The 13,272-nt window shown below is 40.1% G+C and overlaps 1 non-coding gene across 1 annotated transcript; it reads left to right on the forward strand.

Annotated features, from left to right (window-relative positions):
* The first annotated feature begins 134 nt into the window (after positions 1–134).
* Positions 135–241, forward strand: LOC131229985 (small nucleolar RNA R71). The gene has a single exon (XR_009163717.1). It is a non-coding gene; the product is annotated as a small nucleolar RNA R71 (small nucleolar RNA).
* Positions 242–13,272: the final 13,031 nt, after the last annotated feature.

Raw genomic sequence — 13,272 nt, forward strand, 5'->3', positions numbered from 1 at the left:
CCAGACTGTCGAGGTAGTCCCATACCTCGTCGACATCTTTATTAATGAACTCTCCATTACACATTGTCTCGACCATTTGGCGCATGAAAGATGTCAGTCCATCGTAGAAAAAATTTGTAATGCGCCACGTTTCAAATCCGTGTTGTGGGCATGAACTGACCAAATCTTTGAACCTTTCCCAACATTGGAAGAATGTTTCATCTTCCTGTTGAGCAAAGTTTATGATTGCTTTTCTGAGGGTAATCGTTTTATGATGTGGGAAGAATTTTTTTATGAATTCCCTCTGCATGTCGTTCCATGTGCCAATGGATCTAGGATGCAGTGAATGTAACCACGTCTTAGCTTTCTCTTTTAAGGAAAAAGGAAAGAGTTTCAGCCTAATTGTATCTTCAGATACATTAGGAAAACATAATGTAGCTATAATCTCATCGAACTCTTTCAAATGTAAATATGGACTCTCTGATTCAAGTCCATGGAATTTGGGAAGGAGTTGGATAAGTCCTGGCTTGATGTCCATTTGTCCTGTGTTTTCAGGAAAAATCATGCATGAGGGCATACTCACTCCCGCCGGTTGTAGATAATCTCGTAAAGTACGAGGCGGGGGTGCCTGATGCACCTCGTTCTCATCTTGGGTATCCTCTACCCTGGGTGGAAGTAGAGGAGGTTGGTCTTCAGCCATAACTTCAATTAACTCAGGGGATTTCGAGTGGTGTCTAGTCCTGCGATGGATAGTCAACCCCTCAATCAATCCTCCTTCAGTCAAGAGACGTCGAGTGTCGTCACGGGCCCACTTGGGCATGAAACACTCGCAGCCCTCAATTAAAATTTGAAACCTAATCCCAAGAAAGAGAATTTAAAAAGAAAGAGAGGGTTGGAAAGGAGTTACCAAATTGGAGGCCCTAAGTTGAAGACCTAAAAAACAAAACAAAATAAGTTAGATTCTAAAAAGGAGAAGAACAATCCTTTAAAAGAAAGATAGCAGTGAACTGATTTCTAAAAGAAGGAATTCCTAAAAGAAAGTGAAAATTTCTAAAATAAATTAGGAAAGTCCTAAACTAGAAAGTAAATCACTAAAAGAGAACTGAAAAATAGAAAGTAGGGAAGGAGCTTACCGAATTAGAAATTTCTATCTTAAAGGCCTACGAAATAAGGAGGTTAGTTTCTAAACAAAAATTCTAAAAATAAATTAGGAAACAAAATTAGATTCTAAAAGAGTTAAAATTAGAAAGTTACTAAAAATAAAAATAAAAATAGAAAGTTAATCCCTGAAAAGGGAAATAACTAACCTAGTTTCTAAAAACAAAAGAGGAAAATTTTCAAAAATAAACTATTTCCTACAAATAGGAAAATACTAGAATTAGAAGATTTCTAAAATTTAAACCCTAATTTTAAAAGTGAAAAAAGTAGAGAAATTAGGAAGGAATTACCAATTTTAGAAACTCATGTCAGGGTCCTACAAAATCAGGAAAACAGGTTAGTTTCTAAAAACAAAATAAAATGAAAAACCTTAACCTAAAGTTAGTAAAATCTTAATCTTAAATTAATTCTAAACCTAATTAATTTTAGAGAATCGCAACCGTCAGTCCCCGGTAACGGCGCCAAAAACTTGTTCACTCCCTAAGTATAGGGTTGTGATGTAGTAATAAACTCGGTAAGACCGAGGTCGAATCCACAAGGACCGAAACTTGTATGTGATCTGAAACTAATTAGAAATAGAACTAGCCTAAGATGCAATCTAAATCCAATGTAAATTGATGAATAATGGTGAGAGATTAATCTAAACTTAAGGAATTCAGAGGAAGGAAACTAGGGATTCAGAGGATCCACTTGTAGGGATCAGGGAGCTCTTATGCCTGCATCATGGAAATCAAGCTGAACTTACTTGATCTAGTCTTCACAAGATGAAAAGTATATGAATTAGAATGGATTCCATCATCGAACCATGCCCAGGAGACAAAGTAAACAACAGGATTAAACTAATTACCAACCAATCAATAGTGCATGAAAGTTAGAAAGGGTACCATCATCCAACCATGCCCAGGAGACGATGGTGAACAACAGGGCTTCCTGACATCATAAACATCAAAAGGGAAAAGAAATATTCAAAGCCATTACAAACCCATTGTAATTTCAGTCACAACAGACCATTAAAGACTAAGAAAAACCTTCCTTTAATAATCAACTAAAATTAAATTCAGTTCAAAAATTAAAAGCATGACATAGTATCTCCCATCTCGCTACAGGCTTCACCTCTTAGCCCTAGCTAAGAGGGTTAGCCGACCATGATTAGGCTAAAATCCTTAGGAGTCATAAGGAAAGAAAAAATAACAACAAAGAAGAATAATAAAAAGAAAATAAGGGAAAAATTCCTTTTACTCTTCCTGTCTTCTCGTTCCAACCAAGCCCCCCTCCAGCTCTCTCCTTCCTGTCTTCCTTATAACCGCATGGAGGGTCGGTCGGATGGTTCTTCCGCATAAGGAAACAGCCCGTGGACAGCTACAATCGGCTGGATTTTCGCACGGTAGGCGGAGTCGGTGCGAACTATAACAATTTACGCTGTTGAAGTCGATGGGCCCCTGATCAGCGTTAAATGAAAAATCCAGTCTGTCCACTGGATTGTGCATGGAAAACCAGTCAGACATGACCGTTTCTACTCTGGTTTGGTGCAACCAATCAGGATTTTAACTGTACCATTTATTCTTGCGTTTACATGAGATTTGCTTGTGTGGGCATGCATTGAAGCAAAAGGAAATCTTTGCTAGGGTCATCCCCATCCCCTGGAGCTTGTGTACGGTCCAGGTGGACCATACAATCAACGGTGGTGGGCCACGGAAGGCCGGACGCGCGAACGCACGTCCCTACGTAAATAGGGACTGCGTAATTCTTACGTTGTGATGATGGCGGGTCTCCATTCGCTGTCGATTTAGTAAATCCACGCCGTCCAATGATTTCTTCTCGAAAAATCGGTCGGACGTGATCAGTTTTTAGTCTATTTCAATGTGGCCCACGTTATCTTTCAAGTCACCGTCCGTTTTCTGTTTGGACGATCGAAACCCAATCTCCGATTATATTGTAAAATTTCTCCATCTAGGCCTGCGTGGCATGGGCCATATGAATGTCCTGGACGATCCGGATTGGACCTTTTATGCACGGTGGTGGCCCACTGACGTCGACCGTGACTTCCCTGTTGCGAAGTAGAACACGGAGATTTCCGTGTTTTAAGAAGAAAATCGGGTCAGCGTCTGCTAACCCGTTTCCTGATTCCGATGCGGCGCGGGTGTTGATGTGCATGATGTACATGCATCACGTACGGGTTCCACCGTGATGATTTTGCCAAATCCAATCCATCCATTCGTTTTGCCTTCCTATTTAAGAGGTTGATACCAAAATTGAAGCATATCCTGTTATCAAGTGGGCCCCAAATTAGAGTTTAATGGGCTAATCTATCCGTTGGCCCACTTTCTGAGATCTTCAATGGCTGAAATTTAATATGTACGGTTAATTTATGATCCCCATCACATGTATGAAGTTTCGAGGTGAACAGATGGTGGAAACCCTGTGATCTTGACATCTGGATACTTTTCAGGCCCATTTAGGATTAGTGGCTGGAATTCTCCGATCTCTGGCGTGTAAAACCTCAATATTGTTCCCGTCCAATGCCTTGGTGATGTCTGAGCATTAAATCCCTGCTTTTAGTATCATTTCCCATTCAAGCTCATAAACACACCCTGCAACACAAACACGATTTAAATCGGGCCGTTAAACAGTATCATGTTTGAAAATCCAGGCAATAATAGGGTCTGATATGCAATATTTGACCCTCAACAGGACCCCACCATGGCAACGTATGGGGCCCACCATGATGTATGTGTACATCTAGCCATCCATTCAGGCCTGGACATGGACGTTGGATGCTAGGATTGTTAAAAATAAAAATAATAATAATAATATAATAATGATAATAATAATAAAAATAATAAAATAATATTAATAATAATATATTATATATAATTGTTGTATTGATAGCAATTTCTGTGGGACCCACCGCTGATATCCCCACTGTCCATCTGTTTTGATGGTGGGCCAGCTGTCGCTGCCAGATGACGTGCAGCAGTAGCCCATGCTGTGTGGATCCACACCATCTAGACCTTGGACGGTGGGACTCACCATGATGCATGTGCTATATATCTATACCGTCCAACCATTTTTGGGGATCATTTTATGGCATGAAGAAAAGAATGAGTCAGAACTGAAGTTCCAGCAACCCCACCATGATGGATGTGTTTCATCCAAACCATTCATCCATTTGGCAAGCTCTTCTTAAGGCTTGGGACAAAAAAATGAAGCAGATCTGATGATCAAGTGGACCACACTGCAGAAAACAATGTAGAATGAACGTCCACCATTGAAACCCTTTCTGGGGTCACGGAAGTTTGAATCAATATGAAATTTATTTTTCCTCTTAATCCGGGTCTTTGTGACCTTATGATTAGGTTGGATGGAAAATAAAATGGTGGGCCCCGCTAATTTGAACGGTGAAAATCATTTATCTCCACTGTTATTTGTGGTATGATCCAAATGATCTTTTGATCGGATTTATTTTTGGGAAATGGTCTAAAATGACCTCTAATTGATGTGTGGGCCCCACCTTGATGTGATGTATGTTGGGCCCAATGAGAGGCACTTTATGATGTATTTGAGGCCCATTGGTGCGACCCGTTAATACGGCCCATTTAAAGCCCATTGGTGCAGCCCATTGATGCGGCCCATTTGATGTATATGAGGCCCATTGGTGCGGCCCGTCGATACGACCCACTTGATGTATATGAGGCCCATTGGTGTGGCCCATGTGATGTGACCTACTTGATGTATATAAGGACCATGAGTAAGGCCCAATGAGATGTATGTGAGGCCTTTGTGTGAAGCCGAATGTGATGTATATGAGGTCCATTGCGATGTGTGATTCCACCATGATGTATGTAATGATGTTTATGGCCGGTCATGCCTTGTGAGCATTGATAGTTTGACGTCCATATTGTAAGAGCAATGATGGTTAAATGTCCACATTGTAACTCTACCGAGGGCCCATTGTTAGGCCCATACTTGTTGTGTGTAGGTCGTCTAGGCCCATCTTTGTTATGAATAGAGTCCATCACCATATAACATGCTTAGTATAGCTCTATGATTCATACTCATACGCATCATATGTATGCTTGATATGAGGAGTGACTGATCATAGCATATGCCTTCGGGGAGATTGTTTATGGGCTCCCTGATAGGCGAAGTTGCCCCACATGAGCGTACGGTACGCGCAGGATTACTGCATGACTGATAATGTGATTCATGCACTTTGTATTTGTATGACATGATTACTATACGCCCTAGCGACATCAGGGCTGTGGCCTTCACAAGCATATCGTGGATGGCAGGATCGGACACCGAAAATACTGTTACTAGCATTGGGGCACCATAAATGTCCCTGGGTGAAAATTTCTAAACCCGATAGTACCAGAGGATGACTCCAACATTGAGACTGAGTGGATACATGAGCGCACAAAGGCCGAATACCACGAGGCTGCATCTCCCAATGTGTCATGGTCAGTTGGAAAGGGGTGTGGCCTAACTGGCCCGAGGGTAGGGGCATTTCTAAGCTGAGTATGACCAGCTCGTGAATAGGTCCATTATCGACATACTGGATAAGTATTGACAGGCTATTAATCAGGCGGATAGTGAGGTTTCTTACGCTCACTTGGACTGCGCACCTAGGAAAACAGCAGTGTCATTTTGAGTGTACTAAACCCTGATGATTATCCAAAGTGAGAATTGTACTGATATTTGATGCTCTAGTGATGAGTTGCATTAACATGTGGATTTGGATGAGGACTGGTATGCTTAAGTTGCAGCTTGCATCGCATGGCCTTAGTATAGCCGATAGCATTCATGCCTTGCATCGCATGGCCTTGGTATGACCGGTAGCATTCATGCCTTGCATCGCATAATCGTGGTACGATTGCTAGTATTCATGGACTTATCAGCAGGATTCTGCATTATTCTGATATTCCATTCTAAACACGCTTATATTGCGCACACACTCTCACCACCCACTAAGCTTTCTATAAGCTTATGCACGATTGATGCATATAGGTGACGCCATGACGCAGTCGTAGCTTACTCGCAGCAGGAGCTTGCAGTCGAGCTTCAGGAGTTTCCGTTATTATTATCATTGTATTTCCCTTCATGCGCATTGTACCTTAAAGTTTTTTATCATAGTGGATTTTGTGATAGTGTGGCTATACTTATGGTTATGCTTATTATGAATCAAATTCATGTTAAAAATTCTCTTTGTAGGATCCCAGGAACAGAACCTGATGTATGGGTGCCGGGAGCCGAGAATGGGGTACTACGGAAGCTGTCGGCGCTGGATTTAGTGATCGAAAATTTTATGAGTTTGGTTTTCGAGTTTGAGGCGTGACACTAAGCATTAAAGAGCCTTCTTATTTTAAAGAGCTCACTCATTAGTCTTAGCCATCCTTCTACTAAGGAAAGTGAGAATGAGAGTGAGAGAGAGCTCAGCCCTAGTCTAGCGTAGCCTATCTAGAGTTCAAGCTTCCTAAGCCACTTAAGTTCAAATATGAGCCACTCAATCTAGCCATGTGACATTACTGTTCATCCTACTATCTAAACCTCTCTCAGTTTTATCAAATCAGTGCATCATCGTCATGCAACATTCATTCCCTTCTTAACCCCCTGCTCCTCATATACATCAATATCATAGTACATTTTCATTGTTTTCATGCATTTGACTAGCGGGCGTATACTTAATGGCTTGTCAATATAATTAGATCTTGCCCATCAGAACCTTATCCATCTAGCCATCGTTATATATATATATATATATAACATTCCATCATTTTTTATCGCATCCGACTACCGGGCGTATGCTCTGAGACCTACCAATATAATCACAGCAGGTCCACTAGCAACCTTAGTTGGTTGGTCGTCGTTTTATCATAAGCATCCATACATCATCCCATACATATACCTTGGACTTGATTATTTCGAACGTATGTTTTGTGGCTTGCCAATAGAGTTAGAACATTTTCATCAGAAATTTAGATCGATTAAACACCACTACTATTGTATCACATTATATTTTCTACACGCGAGAACTATCCTTTATTCTTCAGAAATTAGTTAGATCTTATGAAGTAAAGACCATACATCCGTACGGGTAGAGTGAGCGCCCAACACCTTCCCTATTTGTAACCGCGGCCCCTTACTCGGAATCTCTAGAACATAAACTCATAAGTCATCTTAGGGTTAAGAATCCTCGTGTTCTAAATCTTTAGCATTTCTAAGGGCTTAAACCGACTGTAGAATCGTAATAATTGGTTAGTGGTGACTCTGGTCAAATATAACACCTTCACCCCCTTTACAAAAGCCTTCGAGCGAGACAACCAAGTGGAACGAAGAGAGTAGATCTCTCGTATCCTCAGCGAATCCTCTCCCTCCAACGTCCACAAGGCCACACATGATGGACAATCCACATCAAAGGTCGACCCTAACAATGAGTGGCCAACATCCAAGCAGGGCCCACATGATGGATGGTCCACAAGATGGGTAGTGTATATCGAAGGTGAACCCCATATGATGGACGATCCACAAGATGGGTAATGGATATTGAAGGCGAACCCCACATGATGGACAATAACATTAATGATGGGCCCCACTAATGGATGACCAACATTAAAGGTGGGCCTTACATAATAGATGACCAACATCAAAGGTGAGCCCTACATAATGGATGGTGCACATTAAAGGTCAACCCCTAATGATGAATGACTCACATCTAATGTGGGCTCTACATGGTAGATGACCCACATCAAAGGTGGGGCCAAACAATGAATAGTCCACATCAAAGGTTGGCTCGACATGATGGATTGTAAATACGAGGGTTGACCAAACAAACGTGAGGGATAAATACTTATGTGATGTTGGAAAGAAAACATGAGTTTCTACTTTTTAGTTGATAAGTGCCTCATTTGCTAAACAAGTTTATTTAATTAATAAATAGAAACCAATATAAGCCACTTAAGATATAAGTAGCTTATCTAAAGCAACTTACAATCCAAACGCCCTTAAGGGTGTGTTTGGGTGATAAGGTACTTTAAATAAGTTACCTATGCCCCAAGTAACTTATCTTAGTTTCTACTTAATTAGTATATAAGCATGTTCGGTGAAAAGCATTGGGTTATTGAAACACCCAATTTTGGTAACGCGGTGACAGTGGCCCACTTTAATGTATGTGCTACATCTGTACTCTGTCCAACCATATTGCCAGCTCATTTTAGGGTATTGGCCCAAAAATAGGCTAGATCCAAATCTCAGGTGGACTACATTGTGGGAAACAATGGTCATTGGACGTCCACCATTAAAAACTTCCTAGGGCCCACTATAATGTTTATTTGCCATCCAAACTATTGATAATGTCATGTAGAATGGGACAAAGGGAAAACGCAAATATCAGCTTGATCCAAAGCTTTTATAACTCACAATAAGTTTTTAATGGTAAGCATTCAATCATCATGCTTTACATGGTGTGGTCCACTTGAGATTTGAATCATAGTCCAAAAATGACCTAGCAAAACCGACAGAGCATAAAGCTGATATTTGTGTTTTTGCCTTGGCCCTGTACCATATGTTGAATTGCAAATAAACAACATGTTGGGCTTCAAGAAGCTTCCGATGGTGTACGTCACTATCTCTAGTATTCCCTGTGGTGTGGCCCACCTAAGAACTGAATTAGCCTCATTTTTAGGCTTCATCCTTGAAATGATATGGAAAAATAGGTAGACGACACTATATCTATTGTTCCCTGTGGTGTGGCTCACCTAAGATCTAGATCAACCCCATTTTTAGGCTCCAGCCCTAAAATGATATGAGAAAATAGGTGGACAGCATAGATGAAACATACATCATGGTGGATCTCACGAATGGGACCTCAGCGGAAGTAGATTGTGTACTGAGTAACTTAGTACACTAAGGGCATGTTTGGATTCACGTTTTAGGTGTATTGCATTCTATTCTGGTACTAATATTCATGTATACGTTGGATGATTTTCAGAATACATCCATCAAAAACATGCCTCTAACCAATGTTTGGATAGGAGGTATTGTCCTAGCATGTATACAGCTTCTTGTACAGATCAATGTTTGGAAACGACGTATAAGGGACACACATTGTATAGAGATCTGAGAGGGCAGAGAAACTCATGCACAAGCTGCAGCCACTGGTATTCTTCATCTCTGCTATTCACTCATTAGGAAAACAAAAAAAAAATCAAAATCAAAATCAAAATTTGTAAGTTTTCATCTCAGCCCTTCATTTCCCTCTCTCTCTCTCTCTCTCTCTCTCTCTCTCTCTCTTTCTCTCTCTCTCTCTTGATTTCTTCATAAAAAAGAAAGGAAAAAAAGGAAGAAGAGGATGTTCTATTTCCTTCATTATAGAAAGCTCCTCCAAATCAACAACCAAACACTCCAAATCCAGTCCCTTTAAAACCCATTTCTAAAATCCCATTCCCAAACAAGCTCGCCTTCTATTTTCCTATAATACCTCAAAAACTCATGTCGTCTCTCACCAGAAAAGGCTCTAACAGTCACCAAAATGCTAAAACACACCCCCAAGAACCCAAATTCTGTCCTCACCTTCTTCAAATCTCATGGGTTCTCAGAAACTCACACCAAATCCATCATCGCCACAACTCCAAAACTCCTCTCCGCAGATCCTGAGTCCATCTTAAGGCCCAAGATCCAACACTTCAAAGACAAGGGCCTCTCTGAATCTGATGTCGTGGCGCTCATCGTTTCATATCCTCACATCTTAGCCTCCAGCCTCATTCACATGCATAAAACTGGTGTTTGTCTTCTGCTACTTGGACGAAAATGGAGATGGGAAGATCTCTGCTGCAAAATTATGGAGCTGCATGAGGACCATTGGGGAGGATCTGTCGGAGGAGGAGTCAGAAGCGGTGGTTGAGTCCATTGACTTGGACGGAGATGGGATGTTGGGTTTTGAGGACTTTGTTAGATTGATTGAAGTTCATGGGGAAGAAGAAGAGAGGAGTGATCTTAGAGAGGCATTTGGGATGTATGAAGAAGGGTTTGGATGTATTACGCCCAAGAGTACAATCGATGCAGTTTTTTGGCTTCACACTATATTTGCGTGCGTGGAATACTGTGGTTGCCTACTCCGAACCAAACACCATATATGTCACATCACACACTTTAATACCATACAATACACCCGCAAATGCGAATCCAAACACGCCCTAAGCGTACTGAGTAAACTCTGTGGGGTCCATCCTAATTGACATATTTTATCCACTCCTTCCATCCATTTTAAAAGATAATTTTAGGCTTGAGCCCAAAAATGAAGTGCATCTAAATCTCAAGTGGACCTCACCATGGGAAATAGTGTGAATTAAAATTTTACCATTGAAAGTTTCCTGGGGCCACAGAAGTTTTGGATCCAGATTTTATTTGCATTTTACCTTCATCCATGTCTTTGTGATCTTATGAACAGGTTGGATGACAAATAAACATCACTGTGGGCCCTAAAAACGTTACAACGGTGGATGTCATTAATCCCACTGTTTCCTGTGGTGCAGTCCACTTGAGATTTCCTCATATTTAAATTTTATATTCAACCAATAAGATGAGCTGGAAAAACAGATGAATGACTTGGATCATCCACATACATTCACAGTAGGCTCAACTGAGTTTACTCAGTATGGTAAAAGCGTACTGAGTAACTCGGTACGCAATCCGATTTCGACCTCAGCCCACGCCCAAAAGGGCTTCCGCCCTCATGCACGTTGCACGACGGCTGTTATTTGAGCAGCAATATATATATATATATATATATATATATATATATATATATATATATATATATATATATATGGTAATGGTACTTTGAGGTCGACCTTATGGAAACTTCCCATGAGGTCGAGCTATGTGGGCCCCACCGTGATGTGTGTCTAACATCAAAACCATGCATTTGATGGGTCTACTTTAGGTTGTGGGTTATCCTAAAAATCAACCGTGTACGAAACTCAGGTGGGCCATACCATCTAAAAACACATGAAAACATGCCTAAAACATATAAAATCACTTGGTAGACTATTAGGAGTTTCAACACCTGGTCAAGGGTTCGAGTATCCCTAGGTGGTGAAATCCCACTAAGGCGTGAGTGTGTTGGGCTGAGTGTGTGTGTGTAAAAATAATAATAATATTAATAAAATCACTTGGTGGGTCTACTTAGTTTTGGATGCAACTGAAACTTGGTCTGACGCCTCATCCAAGTGGGACACACAATGGATGGGTTGGATTTGTGAACTACATCTATATGAGACCACTAAATGATTATGAATGTTTTAATGGGAGGGTAACCCCTATCAACTGTTGTATGTGGTGTGGCCCACCAAGTCATTGATTGAATTGATTTTTAAGCCCATGATCCACCATGGAATGGTGCATATGACTAATGGATGCGGATTAGATACCGACAGGTTGAGGAACGAGTTGGACTGAAGTGATGTCACCAAGTTCTGTGGGGCCCACTATGATGTATGTTTTGTATCCACACCATCCATCCATTTTGAGATATTATTTTATGGCATGAGCCAAAGAATGAGGCAGATAAAAATCTATAGTGGACCCCACCACAAAAAATAGTGGGGAGAGTGATTCCCACCGTTGAAACTATCCCAAGGCCCACCATAAATTTTATTTGAAATCCAACTTGTTCAAAAGTTAAAAAAGACATGAAATAAGTGAAAATACAAATATCAGCTTGATCTAAAACTTTTGCAGCCTTTAGATGTTTTTAATGGTGGGTGTCACTGCCTTCACTGTTTTCTGTGGTGGGGTCCATTAGAGCTTTGGATTTAACTCATTCTTTGCATATTGCTCTAAAATGATCTCTCCAAATGGATGGAAGGTGTGGACACAAAACATACATCATGGTGGGCCCACAGAACTTGGTGATGTCACTTCAGTAGCGAGTCTCGCTGCTCAACCTGTCAGTAGCTAATCCACGCCCATGACTAATGGGATAGATGTTCGACGCACATCACAGTGGGGCCCAAACAGCTCGACCTCATAGGAAGCTCCCATGAGGCCGACCTTATAATACGATTTCCTATATATATATGTGTGTGTGTGTGTGTGTGTGTGTGTATATATATATATATATATATATATATATATATATATATATATATATATATAAAGAGAGAGAGAGAGAGAGAGAGAGAGAGATGTTCACACACAACTAGTTTGATCATTCAAATTGGTCTAATTAGTTGTGCATTAAATGATAAAAATTTATGTTTCTATTCACATTTAATGCACCACATGAAGATACATGACATCAAGTCTTACAAAAGTATCATAGTAGTTACATGTCATAGATTTAGCTCGTTCGTCAAATAAGACCTACTAATGAAATTTTATGTACTAAAAATTAATAAATAGTCATTATCATTAAAGCCATACCTGTAAGATGAATTTAAATTATTGGGATTGATTTCTTACAACTCACTTTTTCTTGTAGATGAATATCATCCTATTGATTAAAAAAATAATATTTTTTCCTTAATATGCTTACATGGGACCTACCTAATGAATGGATTGGATTTCTTAGACATGTGGCGCATCGCCCAAATATATAACACATATACAACTTTTTTTAGTCATTCCACTTTCTTTAAAAATAATCATTCTCATTTTCTCTCTCCTCATTTAATGCATTTCTCACCTCCCTTAAGTGTCTCTATGTCCCCATAACTATTGTATTTTATTGATAGAGTTTGTCTTTCTTTAGTACAAAATTTCTATGCTAGAAAGCTAAGTGGCATCATGTTTATGAAATATCCACTTTGTCTATTCTTGTTGCCAACTTATTCTAGTGCATGAGAAAAAAAAATGAGGTGGATCCAAAACTCGTGTGGGTCATGCAAGAGGGAAAAGTCATGAAAGAAATTCCTACTGTTGAAACCTTTATGGGGTTCAGTTTAATGTTTATATCCATCTATACTGCTTATAAGGTCATTCCCATTACAATGAATTGAAAACAAAAAAAATCTTAGCCTGATACAAAACTTACATGGCCATGCCAATATTTTAATGGCGGTTGTATAATCCCCATTGTTTCCTCTAGTAAGGTCCACTTGAGTGTTGAATCCTACTCATTTTTGGGCTGATGTCATA

The sequence above is a fragment of the Magnolia sinica genome, chromosome 16, assembly GCF_029962835.1.
Source record: "Magnolia sinica isolate HGM2019 chromosome 16, MsV1, whole genome shotgun sequence".
Classification (NCBI taxonomy): Eukaryota; Viridiplantae; Streptophyta; class Magnoliopsida; order Magnoliales; family Magnoliaceae; genus Magnolia; species Magnolia sinica.